The sequence below is a fragment of the Ursus maritimus genome, unplaced genomic scaffold (assembly GCF_017311325.1).
Source record: "Ursus maritimus isolate PB19 unplaced genomic scaffold, ASM1731132v1 scaffold_25, whole genome shotgun sequence".
Taxonomy (NCBI): Eukaryota; Metazoa; Chordata; class Mammalia; order Carnivora; family Ursidae; genus Ursus; species Ursus maritimus.
Genome location: NW_024425008.1, coordinates 41617471 through 41640747, shown reverse-complemented (window position 1 = coordinate 41640747; position 23277 = coordinate 41617471). Strand labels below are relative to the sequence as shown.

Below are 23277 nucleotides of genomic sequence, written 5' to 3'. Positions count from 1 at the left end.
GGGAGGTGGAGCGCGGCGTCTTCCAGGAGCCAATCAGACCCTCTCTCTGTTTCTTCCTCCGGCCCCGAGGGCCCTGGCTCGGCCTTTAACCGCCCATTGGTTTCTAGGGGCCTTTGAAAGACGCGCGGGTGGAGGGCCCTACTTAACGTTGATTGGCTGGGAGGGCGCCCTCCTCCCGCCCGGGGGAGCAGGCAGAGGGCGGGAAGCCGGGAGCGGAGAAAGCGTCCGAAGGCCGCCCCAACACTTTGGGGACGCTGGAGAGCCTTACTTTCTCATGACAGGATCCCAGAGTGGTACCAGGGTAGGGAATTTTGTTTCTTAAATTAAAAAATTTTAAGGGCCTAGGGGGAGCACTGTCCTGGAGCATCTTACGAAAACACTCCATACCCCGTAGACTTTATACTTATGGTCATCTCCACTCATATAAATACGATGGACACGACTAAAAATCCAAAATATAAACTCGTATGTTTGGTATTTTCGGTTCTTTACCATTCTAGGATCTAGACGGGTCAGGTTGTAGATTCACTTTCCTGTTCACTAGGTATGAATGCCGTGGTATTGTATGAAAGGAAGATAAGTCTCCAGATGATTTTAAGTGCTAGGGTTTGTACATAATCGGCTATAATCTTGAAAAACTGTGTTTGATTATCCTCTCCCCCATTCTCCCATCCCCATTTAGCTGACCATGGAGGAGGAAGTCCTCGGGAGCAAAATTATCTGCATATCTGCAGAATATGTGGAAGTTTCAGCTCCCTGACTCATGTCGTGAAAACCAGTGGTATGGAGCTAATAGGAGGAATTGTTTAGTAAAGAAGATAGCATAGTTTGACTTGGAGTCTGTATTAGTCAGGGTTCTCCAGAGAAACAGAACCAAGAGGATATAGACATAAAGAGATTTATTTTAAGGAAGTGGCTCTCCTAATCGCGAACATTGGCATGTCCACAAAGTCCGACAGGGGAGTCTAAGGGACGGGAGACTCAGGAAGGAGTTGCAGTTGAAGTTCAGAGGCAGTCTGCTTTAGAACCAGGAGTAGCAGATTTTGTCGATGAAGTCCAAAGGCGGATTGCTGCAGAATGCTCTCTTGTCTTTTGTTCTAGTCAAACCTTCAACTGATTGAACGGGGCCCACCCACATTATAGAGGGCAGTCTTCTTCACTCAGAGCCCACCAATTTAAATATTAATCTCATTCAAAAACACCTTCACAGAAATATCCAAAATAATGTTTGACCAAATATCTGGGTGCAATAACCCAGCCAAGTTGACACATAATATTAGCCATCATAGATGTGTTGGGCTTGATTGATTGATACATTCATTTAAAAAATATTTATTGAGCACCTCTTGTGTCCTGGATACTATTCAAGATTCTGGGAGTGAGCTGGAATGAATTAACCAATATCTCTGCCTTTATGGGGCTCACATGCTATAGGTGAAGAGAATTAGATAGTGATATATGCTGTGAAGAAAAATTAAAATAAGTAGAGCCTGATGAAGACTGTTCTAGATAGAAAAGTCAAGGAAAGCATCTTTGAGGAGATGTCATTTGAGACATCCAAATGAAAAGAAAGTGAACCATTTGAGTATTTAGAGGAAGAGTTTTCAGTCTGTCTAAAAAGTAAGGAGGTGCAAAGGCCCTGAGGTAGGAATGTGCTAGGTTTGTTCCCGAAACAGCAAGAAGGCCAGTTTGGGAGAAACTGAAGAGGCAGAGAGTGGTTGGAAATAAAGCAGAGACTTGTGATAGGCTTAAGAGCTTCTTTTCTAAAGGATTCAAGAAAGGGTCCAAAGAAATATTGGGACCTGGGCTCCAGGTAAGTCCTGTCTGGTGGATATTCAATACTCCCTCATTCTCTAACTCTCACCTTCTTTCCCCTTCTCCCAATGTTGTCTTCACAGATCTCTTTAATCTTCAGCATCAGGGGTCTCTTCCATTTCCTCAGAACATACCTTCCTCCTCGGAGTGGATGAAGTCCCAGCTCCATCAAGTGTTGTACAAGTTCTGCCGCCTCCGGCCTCAGCTGGATGTGAACACAGAATCAACCTGTTCTGGCCCCTGCCGATTCTGCAGCGTGGGGGAGGATGAGCTCTAGTGCCATGGTAGGAAGGGTGTGGAGGGCTGGGGGTCAACCGGGAGCATTTCAACTTTTGTTTGTTCTCTCCATCTGAAGGGCTGTGTCCAGGCTTTGTCTTTGTCTAAAAACAAACACATTTCACTTCTATGATGTAGTTTTTTGTTTGTTTTTGTCTAGTCGCAGGGTTGGCAAACTGTGGCCAATGGACCCATTCCCACAGGCCTGTTTTTGTAACGTTTTATTGGCATACAGCTGCACTCAGTTGTAGAAGTATTGTCTGTGGCTGCCTTTGCACTACAGAGCTGAGTAGCTGCAACAGGGGCTGTAAGGCCTGCTCAGCTGAAGATATTTACTGCCTGGCCCTTTACAGAAAATGTAAGATATTTACTGCCTGGCCCTTTACAGAAAATGCAAGATATATACTGTCTGACCCTTTACAGAAAATGTTTGCCCAACCCCTGGTATATAGTCTAGGAGACAAATGTGTATTTCTTCTAACAACATGATTTTAAGACCACTTCTTGTGAAATAAGAGTCCCGGCCTTATTATGCAAAAAGATGTTCTCTGCTTGGTGTGGTCCCTTTCTTAGGGAGGGTCCCACAGAAACTGACAAGGCCTTTGGCTGAGCCCTCTGGTTAAATGGCATCATAGTAACCTGGTTTCTCTCTAATCCCCAAGACTCTCCCCTGAGAGGAGGAGTGGGGGCTCGGGTTCAGCCTGCCACACTTGTAGTCCTCAGTTAATTTTTTGGTGTGTGACTTCATGGCTGTTAACAGAAAGGTATGTGGTCAAAACAATGTGGGAGATTTATCCAGACTGCTGGAGGGAAAAGTGTTAACACATGTTCATAGGCAGATGAGTATTTTGAGAGACGCTGAAACATGGTTGCTATCAGAAGTCGCGCTTGGATGTATGTTTTACAACGAGATCCATATTTTAAAAATATTTTAATGTTAATACTAATGGATTTGACATGTGTGTTAGGGGAGAGAACAATGGAACCTCAGAGCTGAATGCCAGTTGAGAGAACATACTTTCTCATTCTTGATATGCGAAGTTTAAGAATTTCTTTTGGGATGATGACCGTGGGGTACAGTCTATGACATGGCAGTACGCATGTGCTGTTTTCCCATTGCTTTTTCCATTGGAGAGTTGCCCCTTTTTCATTTCATGTGATCTTGTTGAGCAGGTGGTTGAGACGGACCCATGAATGTATCCTATTCTTTCGGCCACAGTTATTGGTCCAGGGAAGGCACATGACACCGACTGGAGCAGCCTTTCTTGTTTTGTGTGCTTTGGTTGCTGGTGCTCTTATTTTCTTTACCTTTCTTAGGCTTCTGTTTTACCCCAGAATGATACTGAGTTCTAATTTGCACTGGATAGTTGGAGAAGATTATAAAATCTCTTTAAAATATTATTTAACATTTAAAGTGCTCTTCTATTTTATAATTGGAATGGGTGTCACAATTTCACTCATCCCACATGCTCTTCTGCAATGTGACTTTGCCATGCTGCAGCATAAGGTTGAACATAATACTCGTCCTCTGAAATATGAACTTAGTGACCAGCTTGACGAATAGTGAGACATGATGAGCTCAAAAAGCACCCAGATCAAGAGATGGAATGTTACCAGCTCCTTTGGACCTGGGACAGTATTGGTTAATTTCAGTTGCTTGTAAATTGTATACAAATGGAATATCTCATGTCTGTCTTTTTGGTTTAACCTGATGTTTGTGAGATTCATTCATGCTGTTGTGTGTGGTTGTATGTGTTCATTCTCATGGCAGTATTCCACTGTATGAATACACTACAATTTATTTATCCAATCCTCTGTTGGCAGACATTGGGGAGTTTCTAGAGCTGGGCTATTATGAAAAATGCTGCTGTAAACATTCTTGTCCATGTCTGTTCATAAACATATGTATACCTTGCTGTTGGGCATCTTCAAGGAGTGAAAGTACATTTGTTCATGCTTAGTCTATGGTGCCAAACAGTTTTCCGAAGAGGTTATACCTATTCACTCCCACTGGCGCTGTGTCAGGATTCTAGCTCAACATCTTTGCCAACATATGGTATTGTCTGTCTTTTTCATTTTAGCCATGGGGTGAGTGAGTCCTTTTGCTTCAAAGAGGTATCTAATTTCAAATCGTTGGAAGCCTAACACTGATCATTTGGAGGACAGAGGGAATCAGTAGATGTCACTCTTTAATAGGTAGCAAAAGCTCATAATTTTTAGGAATTTTTGGAAAATTTTTCTGTATTACGTGTTACTTACTAGATACACATATTTTTCTGTATTATTTTAGAAATGTATGTATCATTGCAACATATATATTTTGAGGGTCTGAGCCTACGTTAGACTATGAAACTACTGATATGAACTGCGTGGCTCTAAATTAAGAAGGTTCTCAAATTTGGACAACATCAATGAGCTCCTCAGGCTGTGGTGGAAGAAACAGTAATATTAATGCATGACAGTTCATTGAGTCCTCACGGATGACCGTCCATATGCTCTGAGATGTAAGAGTAAAGCACCCACCGTCTTTGGCTCTCCTGCTCTCGCTTGCTAGGGTACCGGGTCTGGTCACTGCCGAAGCCTGGAGCAGCAGCCATGCTGCCATCCACCAAAGGTGCTGTGACTATCCACTGCTGTCCCACCCAACTTCAGCGCTCCTTCTCTGTCACTGCTGCTGAAATTGCTGGGGAGGATTTCGCCTTGCATCTTCATGTTCTATGGAAATTTTAATGAGACAGCTCTTTTTATTTCACTGGCTTTTTAAAGCCATGGTAACAAGATGTTGGGTGTGGCCAACACACTGGGAATCATCCCTCCCCTCTTGTCTTGATGTCATGGAGCCCAATTCGTGTCCTTTGCCTTTCTCTTCCTTTAGGATGAATTACTTCTCAGGACTTCTCCGGCCCTTCCTGTCACCAGTCCCGGCAAAATTATCTCACCCTTCGCCAGCTGTGCCCGGGCACGTCTGAGTCCTGAGTGCTTGGTCTCGAGCTGGGGTGACCGCTCGTCTGGGTCAGCCTGGGTTAGTCCTGGCTTATGACTGGTGTACTGGCATAGTTATTAACAGCTCTCTCTGTAATTTCACAAGTTGCTGGGTTTGGGTGGTATAATATGGTCACCCTCTCTCAAGCCATCTTTACATCTTTTCAGAGGTAAAGCAGAATCAACAGCACAGTTTAGAGCAGTCAAGACATAGACCATATAGAAGAGGATTCTGAACTCCCGAAGGCTGGTGTTGCCATTGCAGTGACCTGGCTGGCGCGCTGCCCCTGCTCTTCCGGTGAGCCCTGCGGCTGGCAGCCACTTGGCTCCCCCTACAGGCTGGTCTCTGTTCTGGTCCCAGATGGTTTCCTCTTTGCACAGAGCTGGAGCAGAGTGCTCTGAAACTCAGTTGGAGGTTAATACTTGGGGTGGTGGGCTCACCCAGCACGCCCTTGTGGGCCCACATTTCCTAATCAGCTGTGTTCCGCAGACAGTTTCTCTTCTGTTCATATTTTAGTTCTGAATGGGGCCCTGCTGATCTCTTGTCATTTCCTCCATCCCGTGGTGTGCCCTGGGACTGGACTCTGGCTCCTGACCTTCAGTCACATGGGTCCTGCTTTCCACTGCCAGCTTTTCCCATGGTCCTGTCCTGTGCCAGCCCTGGTCCCCCTAGCAGTGCACTCTGCTCTTTGGAACCTCTTGTCACGCTTGTATGCTAGCTTTCCATCAGGAAGGCAGGGTGCTCTAGCAGAAAGGGCAAGGCCATTGAAGTCAAAGACCTGGATTCAAGCCTTAGTTCTGCAATCATGTGTGTGACCTTGGACCAGTCACCCAGCCACTTAACCTGAATTACTTTCTCCTCATCTGTCGCCTATGAAATGAAATTCCTGCTTGAAAATTGACATCTGGGCTGAGAGGATTTCCCAGTGAGTTTGGTATGCATCAGTTATCAGGGGCTGGATCAGTCTTTGGGAAAATCAGACTTCTGACCTGGAGGGATCAAGGCTCTCCATAAAGGAAGCTGGGGAAGAGAACCTGGAACAGCCAACCTGATTTCCCACCTTCACGTTAGGAGAACATTTGGCCAGCTCCCGAAGCGGAGCTATTCACCTATCTCAAAACTGCTGCAAGCCCAGAAAGACCTTGAATCAGACGGCTTCTCACAAGCCAGGGTGACTAGAACCTTTCCCCATCTCCTCTCATTGGTTTTGGGGAAACTACTCTGAGAAATTTGTCAGGAATGGAGAACGGTCTGATACTCTCAAATGTCTGTCTTTTAGTAACGCTTAGTTTCCGTTTCAGTACAATAGAAAATAAGGAGAAAGCGTTAGTTTCATCACTTTATACTGAAGTGAATTCAGAATGAATTGGAAACGTGTATGTTATAAGCATCCATATTAATGACCTAAAATATAAAACAGAAATCGGCAAGGCCAACCAGATAGTAGTTCTGTTCTTCCTGGAATGGAAGGTGGCAGTGGAGAGAAGTAGTTTCAGTAAACATCTCTCTCCTGTGCAGAAATCCCCAGGGTAGGACGCAGATCTGATTAAATGAGTAAGGCTTACATTTATTACGGTATATTACAAACATTTTTCAGCATTCAGAAGTGACTGGTGTCTCCGTGGATTTGGCCAGTTCCTGGCAATTATGCACTTGGCTGCTACTATAAACCAGCTTGCCAAATGCCTGGAATGACGATCCACGTCTGAGCGGCTTTCAGTCTGGGAAGGATGTCGTTCAAACACCGCGTTCCTTCCCAAGGTGGCCAAATCCCAGTTACAGTTCTGTCCTTTAAATCTGTTTATCCTGAAACCTGACCAGAAAGGATATGGCCACATCCCTTGCCCCTTTCAACTTCCGCAGCACACACCTGGGGGACCTTGAGTGGGTTTTACAGGGTCTTCTGCTGTATGCCTAGTGCCTTAATCAGAAAGTAACATTTAGAACATAATGTGTCAGATGGATTATTAGAAAACACTAATTCTTTCAGAGACTGTGAAATCTGGAGGCCTGGCCCAATTCCAAACAAAGTAATGGCATTCTTTTTTGAAATGTCCTTCCAGTTTTATTTGAATGAGTATTAACCAACCTCTTCTCAGTGGTACCTGGTTCACAGTTGTTCTTTGTGTCTCAGCCCTTTATTTGGAGGAGAGGCTGTTGCTTCACATGGTCTGTATAGCAGTGGAAGCTCGTGGAAAAAAACCAAACACTTTTCAGGAATGTGAGCAAGGACTATCTTAGCATAAATGGAGAGGACTAGAATATGCATTCTACAATGCAAGAATTTTTGTTTTTTTTGTTAATGATTGTTCATGATATCTAGACCCACATCTGGCTCATAATAGCCACTCAGTAAATATTCGTTGTATGAATAATGAGTGAATATATAATTGATTGTAAGCCCAGCCTCTTAATCGCACAGTAAATATCACTGTCCATTTCTTATTCTCTTTTATTTTTCTTACTTTGTTTATATTCAATTTAGACAGAAGGCAACTGCCTTCTGCACAGGCATTTCTCTACTAAATGGGGCAAATCGAAAGTCAATATCGCATCTCCAATGGTGCCTTGTGCGCATGTGCCTGGCTTTTCACTTATTCCTGCCTCTCTTCCGCCCCTAGCCTTTCCCACTCTGCTCGAGAAGAGGCCCCCTTCCCCTGGCTCAGCCTGTGGCCTGGTCTATCTCAAAGGGAAATTTGTCTGTATCTATAACATGACATGGCCATGACAATGCTCACCTCTTTTCCTCCAGTTCGAACAAGGCATCCCTTCCACACAAGACAGATCCTTTTCCTCTGCGGACTCTTACAGCATTACTGATTTCCTCTCTCTTTTGCCTGCTCCTCATTGCTGGCTTCTTCAGAGTCCACAGAAGAGTGCAAGTTTCTCCAATATCAAACACACACACCACACGCACCATACACACCCACCACCGCCAACACGGTGATCCCCCAGCCCCTTAAAAATAGACCCATATCACTTTTACCATCACAGCCCAATTGTTCAATAGAAAGAGACTCCACTTTCTCACTTTTTTCTCCTCTCATCCTTTGCAAAACTAAACAAGAAAAATTTCTCTCAGAAGGAAAAATTAAAATCAGAAAATATGTCTCTCTCTTAAGAATAGAACCAGATTTTATTCTTCCTTGCTAGCTAGATTTCTTAGGATAAGAGCATAAGTCCCAAATCAAATCGCATTTTGTTATCATGGAACTTTTTGTTGGCGAAGTCTCTTGACAACAAAAGAGAAAATTACGAGAACAATCTCTTATTGTAAAACGTGTTCATTATCCAAGAAGAAATACTCGTGTAGACCCCATCTACTGGAGTTTAAGGTTGATGGACTGACCAGGTGAAAATAAATGATGGTTCTTAAAGTGAACCAGTTGATGTAAATGAATGAGCAGGATGTTTGCTAATCTTTCTTAAGGTGTGTTCTTGAAAAGGGTTTAGAAAGGTCTTGTAAACTCCCCCTGGTTACAGGTAACAATTCTAATGCTCTCTTTCTTCTTTAAAGGTAGAGTCCTTTAAAAAGTAATTTCTGATGTTTATTCCTGAATCCTAAACACAAGATACTGTCTTTTGCTTGACTCAGTATTATCTTCCACATCAACCACACTCAGGACTCTAGCCTGTATCTCTGGCATTCTTCTGATACACTCTGTGAAGTTTATCTCCTGATGACATCTACCTGTCACACAGTGAACACTTAAGCTGAGCCTTCTGTGGTTTTTTATTCTGATGATTGATCCTTTCTTGAAATTCCTTCTTCCCTCAGTTCTCAAGGAGTAGGCTCTCCTAGCTCTCCTTCTCTGATTCCCCCTCCTCTGCCTGCCGTTCCTCAGGGTTCTTTCTTTGGCTGTCTTCTAACTCCCCATACTCTTCCTTGGCTGTCTTATTGATCCTGTGGCTTCAACTGCCAAAAAGCCCATGAATTCCTAATCTCCACCTCTGGCTCTTACCCGTCTTCTGCGTCCCAGACCCATGTCCCCAGCTGCCTCGCACCTTGATGGCCCTCAGGCGGTGAAGCTCCACACCAATAAGGCTGGAGTTATGATCACTTTCTCAAACTTGCTTTTCCTCTACGTCACTGTAGCCCCACACCTGAGTGTCATCCTAGCTCTTTTCTCTTCCCCCCACTTGGTGACCAGGTGTTGTCTTTTCAATTCCTTAATACCTTTTGTTTGAGCCTCCTTCTCTCTATCCCACTGCCACTGCCCCAGATCAGACCTTATCAGTTCTCACCTGGAATATTGAAAGTTCTCACTTGCCTCCTTGCATCTTCAGTGCATTTTCCACATGAATCTTTTGATGATGCCAGAGGGATAATTTTGAGATGCCAATCCGATCATGTCACTTCCCTATTTGAATACTCTTTACTAGTTCCCCACTGTAGAGAGGATGAAGTTCAAAACTTGAGCATAGCATAAAATATCGTTTGTTCATTGCCCCCCCCAACCCTGCATAAACGATGCATCTTAACTTTCTTATTTGCGGGGGGGTTCAGACTCAAATGCCTACAGTGAAGGGGATGGTGGGGACCAGATGTGGGTGTTGCAAATTGGAGAGTTCATAACCCCATCTAAAGGGGACATTCTTTGGCTCCAGCCTGTTGTTGCTGGGTGGGAATTTGGGCCCAGTCCAGCCAAATTAAAGATTTTTTTTCAAAAGAAGCTGGATTTTTATGTTAAACTTTCTGTTTATTAAATGTTGGAAACTAATTTAAAAAATTAAAAAACACTGTGTGGTAGTTCATTATGAAAGTGAAAAAGAAAAACACATGATCTGTGGACTAAATTAAACACATCTGCGTAAGATTGTGCAAGATTGATGCCTGTGTCTAGAACTCCCCCTGAATTCTGCATCTTAGCCACATGGAACTGCTTCCAGTGCCCTAAACATGTGGGATGCCTCCTCAGCTTTGTTTTTGCTGGCTCGCTTGGTTTGGAATGCCCTCCTTCCTCCTCATGCTCCTCCCACCCCACCCACCCTTCTCCCAAATAAATGCTGAGGAATTTAGAGTTTATCCTAATCTGTCAAGACTCCCCTCCTAAGTCCCTTCTCTCTGAAGCATTTCTTGGCATTCCTTCGCTCCACTTTCCTTTGCCCTCCAACAGGTTCTGTGGAACTCCTTTTGTTTTTGTTTTCTATTGGATTCCATGATGCAGTATCTAGACCTTAAGCAGCAAGGGGACGGTTTCCATGACAGATTTATCCATGCATCCTCAAGACCTAGCACAGTGGTTGGTACATAATAGGCACTTAATAGATATTTGTTGAATGAATAAACTAGATATGTACTTTCTAAAATTGAAACTCACTTTAATTTTTATCAAGAAATGCCAAAATGCTATTTTTATAGTTGAAAACTTAATGTCGTTCCAAAATCCTCATAGTGGATATTATGGTATTGGTGCCTCTTTTGGAAGCCAGTCCCCAAAGATGGCCGCCAGTGAACATGCCTCCTAATATTCATGACCTTGTGTAATTCCCTCCCCTTGAATCTGGGCTGGCCCTGGGGCTTGCTTTTTGACCAATAGAATAAGGTGGAAGGGACACTGTATGACTTCCGGGGCTGGGTCAGAAGAGGTCTCATGGCTTCCATCTGAGTTTTTTTGGAGTGCTTGCTCTTTTTCAATCTCTCTGGCAACCCAGCTGCTCTGCTGTGTGGAGAGACATGAAGAGGCCACATTGTAGGCCTCTTATGGACTCCTGTTGAGCTTCAAGCCAATAGCTACTAGCATCAACTGCAGGCATGGGAGTGGGGCATACTGGACACCCAGCCCAACTGAGCCTTCATACTGACGTCATAACCAACTTTTCACTGTAACTGCATGATGCCTGCATGATGCCCCCCAAGTGAGATCTGCCCCGCTGAGCCCATTCAACCCACAAAACTGTGTGATGATAATAAAATTACATTTCAAACCAGTTAAGTGTTGGAGTGGTTTGTTAATACAGTGATGGATAGCCAGAATAAAATAAGCTTGGAATTACTATGTCAAGAATAGTTTAACCTGTCATGCTACAATAGATCTTGGAGTTCTGTGCAGTTTCCTTCACTGAACTATATACTACTGATACATTCATATATGTATCAAAAAATCTGAGTTAAGTTCTGTAACAAGCTCTTATCCTTCAAATTCCCTCACAGTGACTAATGTGATAATGAAAAATTGCCAGTATAAATTCCATCCTATAGTAGCAAGGGCGTTTTTCATTTCATTAGCATGGAATTGTAGAAAATATTTCTTATGGTCCTTTGTATGGAGCAGTCATTCTCTAGCAAAATAATCTATGGCAGATCTTAGTCAACAACATTTATTGAGTTTCTAGATGTTGGAGAGCTCTCTTCCCCATTTTAAAATCAGGGTAATTTACATACAGTGAAACACACCCTTTAAAGTATACGGTTCTGCAAGTCTTGACAAATGTAGGCAGCTTGCACTCAAGCTACAGAACAATTCGATTTTCCTCTCAAATATCCCTGTGCCCATTTGTAGTCAGCTCTCCCCTTTGACCATTGATTTTCTTTCTTTAAACAATCATGTATTGAGGTGAAATACATGGAATGCCATAATAACTGTTTTAAAATGAATAATTCAGTGGCATTTTCGTATATTCATAAAATTGTGCAGGCACCACTTCTGTCTAGTTCCAAAATATTTCTGTTATTCCAAAGCAAACTCCTTAGTTTTCTCTCCCATTCTCTCCTACCCCTAGCCCCCGGCACCCACCACTCTACATTCTGTGTCTGTGGCTTTATCTATTCCGGGTATTTAATATAGATGGAATCATATCATATATGACCTTTTGTGTCTGCCTTCTTTCACCTAGCATAATGTTTTGGCTGTTCACGCTGATTGTAACGTGCATCAATACCTCATTCCTCGTTGGGGCTGTATAATATTCCATTGTATGGATATGATCTGTTTCTTTGTCTCTCTAGTTTTGCCTTTACAAGGATGTCATATAAATGAAATCATATGCTCTGTAGCCGTTCTAGTTCAATGAGATCTTTTGATCTTTGTTTTAGAGGTGTGGGTACCTTCAAAAGTCTCTATCACTTGTTAAACTTTTCTCCCAATGGTTCTGTTGAAGCATGGTATTTTGGGGTCATAACTTGTGTGTACTCTCTGCCCCATGCTTTATCAAACTTCCTCATTTTTACATGGAGGCCCTGCCCAGAGCGTGGGTACCTGACCTTAGTCACCATTGCTTTAGGGAAAGGTTGTAGGTGTGAAAGTAGAGAACACAGTGTCTGACCCTTCACTTTAAATTCGAAAACCAACTCTGGGAAACAAACTGGGGGCTTTAGAGGGGAAGGGGTTGAGGGATTGGGCTAGGCCGGTGATGGGTATTAAGGAGGGCATGTATTGCATGGAGCACTGGGTGTTATACGCAAACAGTGAGTCATGGAACACTACATCAGAAACTAGGGATGTACTGTATGGTGACATAACATAATAAAAAATTTAAAAAAATAATTTCAAAAACCATTTTATGGGTATAAGTAAGTTTTGTGAAGAATACTTAAGGAGTCAGGTTTTTTCGCCATGAGCCACAGAAGTGAAAAACTATGGGCTGGGGTTGGGAGGGAGATAGTAAGATGCAGAAGTAAAGGTATTAGGTGCTGTTGTGTTCTTGGGGAAGGGAGTGCTTCTACTCCCCACCCCCTCCTTGGAGAGCATGGTTGGGGGAGGGGGAGGATACCAGGACATTCAGCTATGTAAGGGAATATGAGGACAGACAGAACTTGTGATTATGTTCCGAGTGGGGTCTGGGAAAGCAAGGCAGACTCTGGAGCTTCCCTATTGCACTGGTGAGATGTCCCCGAAGAAGTGTAGATAAGGCCGCGGAATGTGTCAACACAGAGAGGGCCTCAATGGCCTGCCTGGTTTCCTGGCTGAATGAGCCATGGGAGAGCAGACACAGTTTCACGTTGAGGACTTGGAAGTTAGCCAAGAGGCAGAGCAAGAGCAGGTGGGCCTGAAGGGGTCTCTTGGTAGGGAGACCAGCCGGGGTGAGAATATATGTATTGTGTGGCTGGAGACCAGATGGGAATTCAGACCCCTCAGCAAATGCTGGCCTGGAGGGTAATCCATCAGAGCCAAGGGCTGACCGGGGCTGAGCATCTCAGCAGAAGCCAGTGTAGTACAGATGATGGCAACAAGGGACGAGATGCCTTCTGCAGGTGTCATGATGCTGCATGAGCCCAGGAGCCTGGAAACCACTAAGGGGAAAGGAAGGGGAGGAGACACTCCAGAACTGATCTTCAACTTGAAATGGCTTAATGTACTTGGAATTAGCTAGGAGTGTAATTTTTGCCAGCACATGGAATGGGAGCTGGAGATAGAGAATGTGAGTGGTAGACTGGCTAGTCTCTATGTGCCTGTCCTTTCCTCTGGCAAAGAGAGGGGCAATCATAGCACCTCCTTCATAGAGTTAGTTTGAGGGTGCGTACAGCATGTAGGATGGTGTCTGACACACAGCAAACAATAAATTTTAGTTCTCGTTATCTGCAAAATACATACATACACCTATATGACAGAGAAACAGAGAGTGATAGGAAAATAAAGACATTGTTTGCAAACCTTACCTATCGTGGTTCTGTGCCGTTGTACAAGTGAGCCAGGAAATCAGAGTTCCTGCCCTTTGGAGCTTTTTTTTTCTTTTTTAAAAAAGATTTTATTTATTTATTTGAGAGCTCGAGTGAGACCACGAGGGGTGGGGGAGGGGCAGAGAGCGAGAGGGAGAAGCAGGCTCCCTACTGAGCAGGCATCCCCATGTGGGGCTCCATCCCAGGACCCCGGGATCATGGCCTGAGTGGAAGGCAGGTGCCTAAGTGACTGAGCCACCCAGGTGTCCCTGGAGCTTTTAATTTAAGGCATCAAACTTCCGCAGGTCCTTACTGCTGTTGCTAAAGCTGAATTATCAGTCGGTACTGACTGCACGGTGCGTGAATGAGCTGACAGCGGCAAGACCGGATGGTTGTTTCAGGCATGGCTTCCAGGGTCTTTGCATCTGGGAAGTCACTTGATCTTGCTCCCAAGTTTGTGCCTTTGCAAGCTTAACTTTGTCGATTTACCCGAAGTGTGTATTCTTCCTATGACTCTTGCTGTTTTTCTCTACATAAAAAAACATAAAAATATTTTCTGTTTCAAAGGTGTATTGGTCCATTTTATAATAGCGTATTATTATTAGTGCTATTGCTAGGAATCAGTAGCCAAAATATAATATGTGATACAGTTTTCCTTGTGGCTCCCTTGCTCATTCTTACTTTGCCCATCCTAACATTTTTAGAATTGTTAAGCACATTACTCCTTTCATCCTTCACAGTCCTGGAATCGTGGTTGGTGTCTGTTGATGTCTAGATCCTGCCCTATTGGCTTGCAGCTGGTCAGTTACTGCTGGATTGGTTTTCAGACCATTGGCTGCCTTCCCCACCACGGGTGGTAGCCCTTCCCCTGCTCATTCTACTCTTCTGTTCCTCACAATTTCCAGGCAGTCTAGGTCCTCTTATTTTGTGCTCCTTATGTTAAAGTTCAAAACTTAGTCCCATGAAAAGGGCGGAGTGCCTGGTCTGATTTTCCAGCACCAAAACGAAATAAACAATTAACACGTTAAGTCCATTAAAAAACAATCTATATTACGTTGGGGCAAAGCTTTTTCTTTGATTTCAAGTCTTCTCCAGGAAATCACTAGGCCCGAGGGTCCCACAGAGCTTGCATTAGAACCTTATTCAATAATTGAGATTGTATTTCATTGATTTGGGGTAGTAACTTCAAGAGCTCAGATGCTGCTGCTTTCTGTTTTAATAGGGGGCCCAAGATTGCCTTTTCTTCCAAACACTTAGTTTTTCTGACATTTAAAAATTCATTCGTGACTAAATCGTTACAGTGAAGTACTTGGAAACCTTTTGATTCTGGAGAGTTCTGGGTACAGGTACATCCCACAGTGTGCATTGACACCAGGCTCCAGGGGAGAAGGGTGCGCTGGGTAATAAACCAAACAGGGGGACTCTGGCAGGCTCTCACGGCTCAGACAGAAGCAAAAGCAAGGACACGAAAGGAGCCTTCCAAAGGCCACAGCAGGTTGCTCTCTGGAAAAGAGAATCACTCGTTTATTTTTAAACAACCTCTACCAGACAGTTGCCTTTCCTTTCCTTTCCCTCCCCAGCTTTACTGAGATATAATTGTCCTTTTTCTTTTAAGCCATTTCTGGACCCCTCACCACTGTGCAATTGAAGTGTAGGCTACAAACAGCCCAGCTTCATAAGCCAATGTAAGTGAGAACCAGTGAGGAGAAATTAATGTGCTTTTTTAGTGCTTTTCCTCACGTTGCTTCCCACATTGCCTTCACTTAGGCAGGAGAGCCAGTGTGAGCAAGGTCCCTCCCGGGGCTCGCTGGGCTGTGGAGTTCAAGGCCACTGGAACGCACGGCGCTGTGCAGCCGGGCTGCTGGGAAGCCCCGAACAGCTTGCTGAATTATTACTTCATTCTCGGCCGAAGCAGCGGGAGGCGAGATGATGAGTGAGTGAAAGAGCCCGTGGACTTCAATGTGGGCTGAGGGAACCAAAACAAACACAGAGAAGACAGGCCAATATTTAAATCTGTTTAAAGGATGGAGCACGCAGGAATGTTTGACTATATTTTGTCTAGCGAACAGATTTCATTTTTTAATGGCTGTGTTAGTCAGCGCAAAGCAGAACTGTGGACCGGCATCTGTTTTTCTACCCCCTCCCCTGGGCCCCTGGTGGCTCCCAGGGACACTTGCCTGTTCTGGGTGTACTTAAGGTGGCCAGGAAGTTTGAGAGGGAGACCCGTTCTGAACTCACATGCTGGGCCCAGATGCCCAGTACGTCTCTCCTTCCCAAATAAAACTTGCCTGAGAATACTGGGGGCGAGGAGTAGACCATGCGTGGAGCAACGATGGCATTGCACAGATCGTGCTGTCCCGCCTGCCAGGCTGCTCAGCTCTGGTTGAACGGCGTCCATCTCCTGGACACAGAGCCCTTCCCTGTCCCCTCTCCTGTTGTTACACTGGGTGCCTCTCTGCATATTCTTCTTTGATTCCTCCCCCCGGATATTCTTCTTCTTCTTCTTCTTTTCTTAATCGCCCCACACCAGATTTTCATGTTTGCATTCATCTTTCCACTTTGTCACTCGAGGCCACCCTCCTGGATGTCCACTGCATTTTCCAGCATGTTCATGCCATTGTTCAGCGCCATGATTCCAGTTCTTGCCCCTGGCCTCCTGCCATTGTCACCGGCCCGGGAGGGTCAGACCCTTACCTTGTTGCTCTATTGTTTTATGGCAAAGGTTTTCTACTGACTTGAAACCAAGTATTTTGAGGAACAGAGGATGAACATTTCAACACATGTTCTATCCTTGCAATTACATAATGAGGCAGAATATTAGAGTGAGAATATATGTGTACACACACACACACACTCTCCCTCCCTTTGGTCTATGGAGGGAGAGCATATTACCAAAAGGGCAGACAGATAAATCTGTATTTACATTATAATTGCCCAAGAAAACTGCCAATTTCACTTCTTTTTTATATTATTCTCTAGTTTTCAGGAAAGTGTTGGAGGATCTAGCTTGCCATGGGTGGCATGGGCTTGGGGGATGCTAATTTTTCAGTCCCAGGATTAATGAAAACACCTTTTTCCAGGCTAGGTTTAGCAGTGAGGCGCAATCTGGGCTCCTAGCTGTAGAGGGCGTGCGTGTCTCAATAATAGCACCGCCACCGGCCCTAGAAAAAGGAGCCAGATGGTGAGAATATATTTTTCTTACTAGATATTTTATGGGAAAGGAGATAAGGTGCATTTGGGAATAGACACTAAATCGTATTGTTTTCATATTACTTTTTAAAATATTTTTCTTATGAATAAACCCATCTTCTAATTTGTAACCTTTGGTGATGGTTTTGTTAGGAGTGCGTAAGCCCCACCCAGTGAGAATGAACCTCTTTAAGGTTTTCTGTCTTGTGTTGGTCCTGCCACTCCGAAACTGGTGCTGTGTGTGCAGGGAGATATAAAGAGTTTTTCAAACATGGCAATTGGAGCAGGGCATCCCTCAGAATAAAAGCCTTCGGTGGTTTTTGATCTCATTTAGAATGAACCCCACCTCTTACTGTGCCTCTCTGCACCTTCAACCTTGTCTCTCTCTCTCACTTCCTTCCCCTTGTCCAGGCTAAATCTGAAATAGTTTATCCAAGGTGCCGAGCTGGTCCACACTCAGTGTTCTCTGCATTTTCTCCTGCATCTGCTCAGCGAGCCTGTCCACATGCCTTCCGGGGGCCAGCTCCTTCCCACTTCTCAGTCCCTTGCTTTACACAAATTCCTCAGAGAGGCTTTCTTTTTTGTCAGTCGGGTCTAAAATAGGCCCCTCCACATCTAGATTTTTTTTTTTAATTAGAAAGATTTTAATTGTGTTCTAATTCACATGACAACGTTTTACATAGCACAGAAGTCACCATTTTAAAGTGTACAATACAGTAGGTTTTAGGATATTCAGAAGATGGTACAATCATCACCACCATGCAACCTCAGAACATTCCCGTTACCCTAAAAAGAAACCCCGTACCGTTAGGAAGTCACTCCCCACCCCCATTCCTCCCAGTCGCTGGCATTCACTAATTTACCTTCAGTCTCTGTGGTTTGTCTATTCTGGACATTTCACACCCACCTCTTTTGAACCATTAAATACCCTGTTTGTTTCCTTCCTGGAACATACACATTTGTTTGCTTACTTACTTATTGTTTATTCTCATACTCCATGAATAACTTGCAGAGTTTCTTTCCAATTCAGTCTGCCCAGCAATGATGTGAGGTCAGCCTCGTAGGGGGGAGTGAATCGCTGGGGGCTCCAGGGTTGCTGGGCAGGATGACCTCTAAGAGCTCTCCCAATTCAAAGTTTCCACATTTCTGCGCAACATCTTCCCATTCATTACATTTCCAGTAACAACTCTTTGGGCTCCAGGTCTTCCCCAAGGATTTTCCATTCTTCACTTGCAACCCGCAGAGTCATAACTGATTTAATCCCGTTTAACCAAGTGCTATGTTGTGCTTCTAGAAAACTCTTTAAGGGCTGGGACCATGCCATGGCAATCATAGTAGTAACATTCAGGGAACATGAGCCGTGTGCCAAGCATGGGGATGTGTGTGCTACTTGCATTTTTTTCATTTATTCCAATGATCTTCTTACAACCTAGTGGGATAGGCACTACTATTATCATCCCATTTTGAAGATGGGAACATTGTGGCTTAGGGGAAAGGACACATTTTACTCAGCTGGCTTGTGGCAGAGAAGGGATTTGAGTTCTGACAGTCAGCCTCCAGGGCCACTTTCTTAACCACGTCATTCTCTATTCGGCTTCGTAGGTTTCAGCCACATGTTTGCTCAAAGTGCTAGTGTAATGTTTGCCTGCAATATATGAATTAATATTATTGCACTGTTAAGATTCTTTACAACAATGACATCATAGATAAAGAAATATTTCTGTCAGTTCTTAGCATAGTAGCAGAGGAGGAGTCTTTGTTATATGGGATTCTCTGCTGTCCTTTGGGCTAGAGAAGTGACCAGCTAGTGTCCTTTGGCACATCTGGGGGCTATGTAAGCATCTATGCATGGCTGAAGGGAAGAATTCCTGTCAGCGACAGCAGCTCATGCATCCAGAGCAGTTGGCACTTGGAAGAGGGTGTTTTCCTTCAGGAAGGTTGAGCCGCAGGAGAAATGCCTCTGGATGGCTTAGGTGGTGTATTAGTCAGGGTTCTCCGAGGAACAGGACCAATAGGACACACACACACACACACACACACACACACACACACTACATAAATGGAAAGAGTTATTCTTTTTTTAAATAAAATCTTCAAGGGGACTGGAGGGTTGGAGATGCAGCCATGAACCAATGCTGCAGTTCGAGTTTGGAAGCTATCTGTTGAAAAATTCCCTCTTGCTCAGGGGAGGTCAGTCTTTTGGTCTAGTCAGGCCTTCGGCTGATTGGATAAGGCCCACCCACATTAGGGAGGGAAATCAGCTTTACCCAAAGTCCACCAGTTTAAATGTTAATCTCATCCGAAAACACCCTCAAGAAAATCCAGAATATTGTGAAGCCAGCCAAGTTGGGCTCATAAAATTAAGCATCAAAGCTGGGTTCTTGGTGCTTGGGTTCAACCTGCCCAGGGCCTGGGCTGGAATACAAGGGGTCAGTATTGGAGAATGTTTCACCTCCTATATTGTAAGGGGAGTACCGCTACCACCTACTGTAAGGTCCTACCAACTGGTTTTCCAGGGGTGGTGTGGGTGGGTAAGGGTGGGTCTCAGGCACTTTGAGGTTTGCCCAGAGAACAAGCACTTGCTTGAGACCCATCCTTGTGTTGGAGGGTTCATGAGCAGATGGTTTCTATACTTTCTAGCTGTGTGGGCCTCAAGGACCTACTAATCACTCACCCAAAGAAAGCCTACTTGGTGTTGACTTTGTCACCTCTGGATCACATTTTAAAAAAAAATTGAAGTGTATATAACATACAGTGTTATATTAGTTTCAGGTGTACAATATAATGATTGAACAATTCTATAATTACTTAGTGCTCCTCACGATAAGTGTACTCTTAATTCCCCTTATCTATTTCACCTAGCCTCCCACCCACCTTTCCTCTGGCAACCACCATATTGTTCTCTGTATTTAAGAGTCTGTTTTTTTTGTTTGTCTCCTTTTTTCTTTGTTCGTTTGTTTTGTTTCTTAAGTTCCACATGTGAGTGAGATCATATGGTATTTGTCTTTGTCTGACTTATTTCACTTAACATTATACCCCCTAGGTCCATCCACTGTTGTTGCAAATGGCAGCATTTCATTCTTTTTTATGGCTCAGTAATATTCCATTTGTGTGTTGGTGTGTGTGTATCTACATCTCTCTGTCTCTCTCTCTTTCTATATATATATATGTGTGTGTGTGTGTGTGTGTGTGTATACACCTCCCCCCCCTTTTTAAACTGTGTCTTTATTCTACTCATCTGTAAAAAGACACTTGTGCTGCTTCCATAGCTTGGCTATTGTAAATAATGCTGCAATAAACATAGGTGTCCATCTATCTTTTCAAATTAGTGTTCTCATTTTCGTTGGGTAAATACCCAGCAGTGGAATTACTGGATCATATGGTAATTCTAGTTTCCATTTTTTGAGGAAACCCCATACTGTTTTTCACAGTGGCTGCAAAAGTTTGCATTCTCACCACCAGTGCATGAGCATTTCTTTTTCTCCACATCCTCAACAACACTTGTTATTTCTAGTCTTTTGATTCCAGCCATTCTGACAGCTGTAAGGTGATATGTCATTGTGGTTTTGATTTGTGTTTCCCTGATAGTGATGTTGAGTATCTTTTCATGTGTCTGTGGGCCATCTGGAAGTCTTCTTTGGAAAAATGTCTATTCAGGCCCTCTGCCCATTTTTGAGTTAAATTGTTTGGATTTTTTTGGTGTTGAGTTGTGTAAGTTTGGATATTAACCCCTTGTTGGATATATCATTTGCAAATATCTTTTCCCATTTAGTAGGTTGCCTTCTCATTTTACTGATGGTTTCCTTCACCACCAACCCTTTTTATTTTGTTGTAGTCCTAGTAGTTTAATTTTGCTTTTGTTTCCCTTGCCACGGGAGACATATCTAGAAAAAATATTTCTATGGCTGATGTTAAGGGAATTACTACCTATGTTTTCTTCTAGGATTTTTATGGTCTCATGTCTCACATTTAGATCTTAATCCATTTTGAATTTATTTTTGTGTATGGTGTGAGAAAGTGGTCCCGTTTCATTCCTTTGCATGTAGTTATCCAGTTTTTCCAGCACCATTTATTGAAGAGGTTGTCTTTTCCCCATTGTATACTTTTAGGTCATTGATTCCCCATTATATATATATATATGAGAGTATATATATATACTCTTACATCATAGATTAATTGACCATATAAGCATGAGTTTATTCCTGGGCTCTCTCTTCTGTTCCATTGGTCTATGTGATTTGTGGATCAATTCATTCGTTCATTCATTCATTCAACAAACATTTGTTGAATGTCTATTATGTGCCAAGCTCTTTCTAAGTACTGAGGATGCGATGGTGAACAAACAGACAAAAATCACTGTTCTCAAGAAATTTACATCTGGGAAGTGATGAGATACAGGTATTTATAGAAAATAAGTAAAAAAATAGCAGATGGTGTTAAGTGCCACGGAGAAGAATAAAGGTGAGAAGGGAAATAGGGAATGCTATGGCTGGCAGTGGGTGGGGTGTTGGTGGTTTGCATTGTGAAGCAGTGGGGAAAGGAAGGCCTCGTTGGAAGAAAAAGTGCTTTTTGAGTAAGGATATAGATTATATATATAGATCATGTCATATAGATCATGTCATATAGATAACAGGAGGAAGAGAATTCTGAGCAGAGGGGATAGCAAGGGCCAAGGCCCCGAGGAAGGAGTGTGCCTGGGATGAAGTAAGAGAGGGAGAGTGATGGGAGGTATAGCTAGAGAAGTAACAGTAGGCCAGAGGGATGGAGGCCTTGAAGGCCACCGCGAGGGTGGCAGCTTCTACTCTGAAACAGCTGGAAGCCACCAGAGGGTTTTATGTAGAGGAGTGACATGATCTGGCTCCTCTCTTGAGAACTATGGGCTGTGTGTGTATGCATGGGGGTTGGGGGAGTGTCTTAGTCCATTTGGGTTACTAGAACAAAGTACCATAGACCAGGTGGCTGATAAACAACAGAAATTTCTCAGAGCTGTGGAGGCTGGGAAGTCCAAGATCAAGGTGCTGGCAGATTGGGTGTCTGGTGAGGAGTGCTTTCCGGTTCATAGAAGGCTGACTTCTCGCTGTGTTTTCACATGGTGGAAGGGGTGAGGGAGCTCTCTGGGGTCTGTTTTATAAAGGCACTAATCCTTTGGTGAGGGCTCTGCTTTCATGACCTAATTACCTTCCAAGGGCCCTACCTCCTAATACCACCACCTTGGGGGTTAGCATTCCACCATATGAATTTGGGGGACACAAACATTCAGACCATCGCGGGGAGTGTAAGGCAGATGCACGGAGGCCTGGCCAGAATTCAGGGGAGAGATGGTGGTGCTGTGGAGCAGACAGCGGTGAGAAGAGGCTGGGTTCTAGATGTGTGTTGAAGGCCAGGCCAACAGGATTTGCTGCACATAGCGAGGCCTCTGTGAAGTGTGTGTGGGCTGGAGAGTGCTGGGAGAGATGTTTAACATTTACATTCCCATCCAGCCCTCTTTTGTACATTTACAAGATGGCCTTGAGATTTTTAGGATTCTTGTCCTCAGCGAGAGTGTCTGAGGACTACCTTTGGGGCTGTTTCAGGATGTGTGACCAGTTTGGTCTTAATGGGTGAGAAACCCCTTCTGTGGCCAGTCTCCATGGCTGAAAGTGGATTGTCTGACTGCCCATCTTCCTGGTCCTTCTGCGCCGTGGGCATCCATGGTCCAGTGGCCTTTCAAAGGAAGTGACCTCATACGCACGCCTTTCAAGCCACACAGGATGGATCCTTGTGCGACATTCAGCCGTCTCTCTGGTTTACACCAAATTCAACAACTTGTGGCCTGCAGATACTCAGTATAAATAGCTGGAAAAGCCTGACCTTGACAACCTCATTTCTCATTCCTTTCTTGTTACAGGTAATAGAGCTGAAAATGTGGTTTTAATTATAGCACTAATGAAAACTGAAAATCCAGACAGACACTTGACGAACTCTGCTGTGCTTTATATTACATTTGTGCTAACTACAAAGTGCCCAGCTGGGTGTAACATTATCCCCCTTTCCTCGAGCATCCGCCTGACTGAAGCTGTATAATTGATGTGTACTTTGGCAGGAGGTCAGCTTAAAGGTTTTTTTTTTTTTTTAAGATTTTTTTTTTTTTTTTTTTTGAAAACATCTTTAACGGTATTTGGGGAAAGGAATACGTTTATTACCTGGGCTGGGAGAACTTTTCTCTGTGTTGCCCGACACTCCCCACCCCCATTCCGAACTTCTTCTAGAGCATTCCACACATTATCTTCAGGGAATTCTAGGGCCAGAAGTGACCTTAGAGACTTACTTTAACTTGGAGCCCTGTACCTTTGTCTTTGGCCACTGATGCTGCCAGGGGCAAAGCAATGCCTTACCACACAAGCCTGTTAAGCTCTCTAGTCTTTTCTGTCAGAAG

At 43.9% G+C, this 23277-nt stretch overlaps 1 long non-coding RNA gene across 1 annotated transcript in view; it reads left to right on the top strand.

The window, feature by feature from the left end:
* The first annotated feature begins 182 nt into the window (after positions 1–182).
* The window catches only part of LOC103672993, a 324581-nt gene continuing 301486 nt past the window's right edge, over positions 183–23277 (top strand). The window contains exons 1-2 of the long non-coding RNA XR_571277.2: positions 183–301; positions 1899–2099. This is a non-coding gene — a long non-coding RNA (uncharacterized LOC103672993). The remainder of the gene's footprint in view (positions 302–1898; positions 2100–23277) is intronic.